The sequence below is a fragment of the Dromiciops gliroides genome, chromosome 6 (genome assembly GCF_019393635.1).
Source record: "Dromiciops gliroides isolate mDroGli1 chromosome 6, mDroGli1.pri, whole genome shotgun sequence".
Classification (NCBI taxonomy): domain Eukaryota; kingdom Metazoa; phylum Chordata; class Mammalia; order Microbiotheria; family Microbiotheriidae; genus Dromiciops; species Dromiciops gliroides.
The window spans coordinates 232,099,416-232,106,337 of NC_057866.1; positions in this window are offsets into that span (position 1 = coordinate 232,099,416).

The window sequence follows — 6,922 nt, forward strand, 5'->3', positions numbered from 1 at the left end:
TTGGGGCAGCTAGGTGGCTCAGTGGATAGAGCACCGGCCCTGGAGTCAGGAGGACCTGATTTCAAAATCTGGACTCAGACACTTGACACATACTAGTTGTGTGACCCTGGGCAAGTCACTTAACCCCAATTGCCTCACCATAAAACAAAACAAAAAACAAAACAAAACAAACCCCAGATACACCTTGTTCTGGGATTGAGGGTAAAGTATTATTTCAAAGACTAGGGCACACAGTCACTATGTTTAAAACCACACTTGCCATTCAATCATTTCTTAATATTTTTAGAGTAATGAAGCCCTTTTGAAGGAGAGGCATGCAGCATGAGGGGCAAGACTAGAAGGTAAGAATGATGGGTTTTGAATGCTGCCTCAGGGACTTACTGCTTTTTTTATGCTGGATAAAAGACATTGCCTCTCTAAGACTCAGTTTCCCTGTATCTAAAATGGATATAAAACAGTACCTACCTTACAAAGTTGTTGTGAGGATCAAACAAGATACTATATCTAAAATTCTTTGCAAACTTTAAAGCACTTTGTTAGCTAATATTAATGCAAAATATATATTATTCATTTTTAATTTACATATCCTATCTCCCAAGTAAAATATTGGATCCTTGAGGGCAAGAACTGTTTTGGTGTAAATTTTATACATATACATGTATAAAATATATAGATACATATACACACATGTAAAAAATATATACATGTGTATACACACCTACCTATATATATAACACATATGCACACACATGTATATGCATGTGCATGTATGTGTGTGTATATGTATATGCATATACGTATCACCTTATATCAGAATCTAATCCTGCATTGCTATCAATACAGAGATGGAGATGTTTTCCCCAAATTCTACCAGCCATTGACATCAATGGACAGAGTATATTATGGATTCTTTGCCAGGGAATTATGGAAGAGGAAGCTCAGTCAAAAAGTGGGGAGAATTGCAGTCATCCCCCATCTTGTTGTCATGCAGATTTCTGCAGAGATATATTTATATCTTGCTGCTGCTTCCTATGAAAATTCTGACAGATGTTATTTGGGGAGACCATTTTCGTAACAGCAGGTGGGTTTTTTTCTGTGCTAAGAGCCTATCACAGACTGAGCATTGACTAGGTGAGGTGAACTCCATCCTCTTTCTTGCCTCAGAGTTGGGAATAATGCTACCTCTTTCACTAGACAATTCTTTTGAAATCACTTTGCCTTTCTCCCCAAGAAAGGCAAAACAAATTGAACAGGAGGACCTTCTATTGCTACAGCCAGAAGCATTTGCATTAACTGCTGTAATTTCCAACAAACTATACAGGTCAACCTTTTTGCACTCCCCTGCCTTGTTTTTATGTTGATGTTTTCACTCTCTCTAAAGAAAATAGCAGACTCTAATCTTTATCTTCTGTTTGAGGTTTACTGTATCGATCAAGGTTGGGATACTGGACATTTCTGGATAAAGGCTGTCCTGGACAAAGGTACCTAGCATGAGATACAGGGTAGAAAAGCTGCAAAGGAGTGCTTTTCTCCCCTGATGTAGAAGCCATAAAGCTGAGGATCCAACTTTGCTATAGTTTTCTTCAGCCAGTTCAAAGTGAAGTAACGAACAAGGTGAAATTAGAATCAGAGATGAGAATCAAAGAAATTTCTCCTATTTAACATATTTAGTGTGAGACAGAGGCCCTTTTGTAAGCTCCTTTTCTTTTTCAGGGCAATGAGGGTTAAGTGACTTGCCCAGGGTCACACAGCTAGTAAGAGGCAAGTGTCTGAGTCTGGATTTGAATTCAGGTCCTCCTGAATTCAGGGCCAGTGATTTAGCCACCTAGCTGCTCCCATAAGATACTTTTTAAGGGTACCTTTGGGCTCTGTTTCCTTCACCCCTTTCATTTACCCATATTTCTATATGACTCACTTTTATATCTACATCTTTTTTGTTGTCAGTCGTTTTCAGTAATGTTGGATTCTTTATGACTCTACTTAGGGGCTTCTTTGCAAAGATACTGGAGTGGTTTGCCATTTCCTTTTCCAATTCATTTTACAGAAGAGAAACTGAGGCAAATAAGGTTAAATGACTTGCCTAGGGTCACACAGCTAACAAGTATCTGAGGCCAGATTTGAATTCAGGAACATGAGTCTTACTGACTTCATGCCTGACATTCTATCCATTTCAACACCTAGCTGCCCCTCTCTATATCTATGTCTCTATCTATATCTATATCTATATTAGGTTTGAGGAAAATTACTTTTAAAACAACCAACATATTAAAATAAAGAAATTTTAGAGTTCTTGTGGAGAGGAACATGTTCTCATTTCAAAGGCAAACTAAGAATGTAATGCCAAGAGTGCTGATTTTATACATTGGTGGTGGAAACTTTCTCAAATAAAGTATACACAGGACTTTAAAAGAGAATAGAGGGCAGCTAGATGGCGCAGTGGTTAAAGCACTGGCCCTGGATTCAGGAGTACCTGAGTTCAAATCCGGCCTCAGACACTTGACACTTACTAGCTGTGTGACCCTGGCCAAGTCACTTAACCCCATTGCCTGCAAAAAAAAAAAAAAAGGGGAATAGAAACTAAATAAGTGATCAACCTATGTTGTCCACTCAGAGTCAATGTCCATTATGCTCAAATGAGCACTTATTATTTATTTTACATCTATTATTATATACTTGAGTCATACACATAGAAATAGACCTCATTTAACTTTAAATGGGTCAAAATCCCATGCAGAATCTTTGTGACTTAATAAGCAAATCAGGTGTGTGAATAAAAATCTAAATCTAGAGTTTTCAAAGAAAACTTGGGCTGTTTGCGTCAGAAATTGAAAAGATTGAGATACTTTTTTTAAAAAAATGAATGTGTGATAGAAAAAGACAGGAAGGTCAGTAGGAGTCAAAACAGTCAAAAGTGGAAGAAGACTAATGTCACACTGATGAGTCATAACTGAAAAACAAAATGTTCAACAGTTGAATGAGTCAATATGGTACTATGATGTTATATTTAAAACCTTAATAAACCTTACTGCAGAGCTTGTGAGAATACTTACCTGACTGATTTTCTATTCTTTGTCACTAAATATTCATTAAATATTATTTCAAAAGTTTCTATTTCTTAAAAAAAAGATTCATGATGCTTTAGATGTGTTCTATGAAAAAAAGGCTCTCTCTTTAGCTTCTGTGACAGAATTGATTGTGAAGATATTGTAGGGTCAGCAACAAAGGACAGATAAATGAATAGGTAACAACAGAAAAGAGAAGGATTGTACTTTAAGAAAACCTTGAAAAGACACACAGAGGTGATTTCAAGCAAAATGCAGCCTATGAATAATTGTTCTTTGGGAACCCAGAGGTTTGACAAATGCCTGTGGGGACATATCAGATCTTTTGACTCATCATGCCAGACTATGCCCCTTAAATGAATAATTTCATGAATATGATTTTTTTCCTTTAATAATTGCTCTTATAATTCTGAGATGTTCCCATATATTGCAACAGGTTCACAGATGATTAAAACAAAATCTTTTTGTCACTCATTTTTTCCCTCTATAATTTTAGACCTTCAGCTTAATTGAGAATCCTGAAATCTTCTTTTCTTCTTGGTACAGGTTTTCCAGTTTAAAGATGTCTGTTCCTTTCTATAAGGAATGGGGGAAAACAGCTACAGACAGCAATAAGTGTTTTTAAGAAATTATTTTTTCTAGAAAGGAAGGGACCTAATTCCCCTGATATTGGGTCACATAAAACACACCTTCTGTTAAGGAGGGGACTAGAAACCTATCATGTAGGGCATTACTCAACATTCATGAAAATTTTATTATAGAATCTCATGCACTTCAAAAAGAGATGAGAAAAGTTATAACATGGGTAGAGTATAAGTGATACCTTGATCACTCTCATTGTCAGTATTTAACTTTCATTGAGTGGTAATTGCGTGTTTAGTCACCATGTAGAATAGAAAGAGGTAGAACCAGTTTCAGGTCCCATGGACGCCTGTTTTTATTGTTAATAAAAATAACTAGCTTTTATATGGTGCTTTACAGGTGAAGAAATCGATGCAAACAAGTTACTTGTTATTTTTCCAGGGTTGCACAGCTAATAAGGATCCAAGGCTTGATTTCAATATAATAATGGTAATGAAAATAACAACAACAACAATAACAACAACTAACACTTACATAGTGCTTACTGTGTGCCAGGCATTGTGCTAAGTGCTTTACAATTATTCTCTTGTTTGAGCCTCACAGCAACACTGGGAAGTAAATGCTAATATCAGTCCCAATTTACATATGTGGAAAATGAGGCTACAGGTTAAGTGACTTGCCCAGGGTCACATAGTTATAGCTAGTACATATCTGAGGTGAAATTTGAACTCAGATCTTCCTCACTCCAGGTCCAATGCTCTAATTATTGCACCACCTAGCTGCATCAATGAAAATCTTAAATAAATATCAAATGCTTTTCTTTGTCTTGTTTATTGCAGAGCCTAACCCAAGGCCTTGAACATAGGAGCCAATTAAAGGATATTTGTTCTGCTGACTAGAAACTCATTTGTTTATGAAAAACAAAGAAAGGGAAGAATGGGCAGAGTGGTTTGGATAAAATAAAACCATAGAAAAACTGCTAAAAACTCAACTATATCTAATTCAGTGGGGTTTTTTTCTTTCCCTATGATAGGTGAGGTTCTTGGAAATCATCTAGTCTACCTATATATTTTATAGATAAGGAAACTGAGGCACAGAGAATATCAGTGACTTGGCCAAGGTCATAGAGAGGAGGATTCAAATCTAAGTATTTTGGCTCCTAATTTAGCTCGGCTCATTATACGATCCTGCCGCTATACTTAGGGCTCGGTAAATATATATTAATTTTGTTGACTTCTTGATCCAAAATTATTTGGATTCAGAAAAGTTTATTTAAATCTGAAACCCATTTCCTTGACCAGATCACATTCTTTAATCAACAAAGGTACAGAATGGTAAAACGAACATCGAATTTAGATTCAGAAGACCTAGATTCAAACCATGACTCCAACCCTCACTAGCTATGAACAATTGTTTATTTCACTTCTTTCTGGACCTTAATTTCTAGACCTGAAAAATAGGAAAAATAATATTTCTTTTACCTACCTCACTGGATTATTTTGAGGAAAAACATTCTCTTTACACTTGTGCTTATACTTCATGTTCAACAAATAGCTAGGCTCACAGTATTCAAGATACTAAGCTAGGCACTAGCTGGAATACAAATATAAGTAAGATAAAGTCTTTGTTGTTAAAGAGTTTATACACATTTAGGGAAGGTGTTACATAATGTAACTTATATTATATCACATTGCATTGTGTTATATTATATTACCTTGTATTATATTACATGATGTCACAATATATATATTATGTTATATTCTGCTATGTTATGTTAATATCATACATAACACGTTCTATTCTATAATGTTATATCATATTGTATTAAGTTTTGTTATATTATATCATATTTTGTCATATTATATTGTATGCATATGATAATAAACTAGAAACCATGTGATTTACACCATAAAAGGAGAGAGTTAAAAGTGTGTTCATTTACTTCTGGCCAGGCCTCCTAGAAAAAATGAATGGTATTTGAATTAGGCTTTAAAGAATGCATAGTATTGAGGCAAATGGTAAGAGCAAAGATTTGGCTGAAATATAGGCAGAAGAAATAAGTTTGGAACCAGATTATTATAGGCCTTTAGTACCAAATTCAGGAAACTAATGAAGATAGTAATCATATTTACCTCCTAGAGTTGTGGAGTTCAAATGAGATTTGTAAATATAATATTTGTAAAGTGCTTTGTAATGTTAAAGAATTATATAAATGCTAACTATTATTATTATTGTTTTTACTCAAATTATACATGCTAAGCAACTTTCCTACTGTATATCTCAATTATTCAATGTTATTTATTGCTTATGCAAATTTGACTAAATTTGAGATTTTAAAATTTTATCAGCTTAATATTTAGTTCCATGTTGGAAAAAAGTGTCATAACATCTAGATGTCTTAAAGGTTTTTTAAAAATTATTCCTTTTATTTTGAATGAATGGCATTTGCATATAAGGAGAGTCCATTGAGTAGGAGGTTCAGGGAGAAAGGAAAGAGCATTATGTTTTTGCTTACTCCTCCCCTACTCTGTTCTTTGCTTATGGGAAACTGTAAAAAATGCAGTGATTCATTAAGACATGTTAAGCAGAAAGCAGAATTCCTCTTGGCCATTCCATATCTAGAAGCAAAATTGTATAATGTTACTGAGACAGATTTAATCAACAAGAACTAAGCTGGAGGCCATGACAGATAAACAAGGAAATAAGTCCTGGAGACATTGTAATTAAAAACATCTGGGTGATTTCAACTTACCTCGAAGGGCATCTTAAAGTCTTTTATCAAGATTGCCAGAGTGTCATTGCCACATGTGTAATGTCAACTGTATTCGGTGAGTTCTGCCACTGCATACCTTTCCAGTGGGCAGAAGGAATGTTCCACAACCTTTTTGAGAAAACATACTAACCAATCAGACTAGCAAGTCAGAACAATTTAAAATCTCTACATATTTTTCCCCCTGGGAATTGATGGTTATCCATGGTTGATGAGCAGTTACCACAATATGTAGACTTGTTGATTTATAAACCAACCAATTTGGAAGGGATGTGTAGAGGTCATTAAATCAAATCACCACATTTTAGAAAAGAAAAAAAAAAGCTGAAGCCAAGAGGTTAGTGTAACTCTCCAATTCCTATAACACAACAGTGGTTGGGCAGTGACTAGAACATAGGTCAGAATGTATATTTTCTAGCAGGTAAATTCTTAAAAAGTGGAAACTATTCAATAACTACCATTTATATAACATTTTAAGGTTTGTAGAATGCTTTACATAATGTTATTG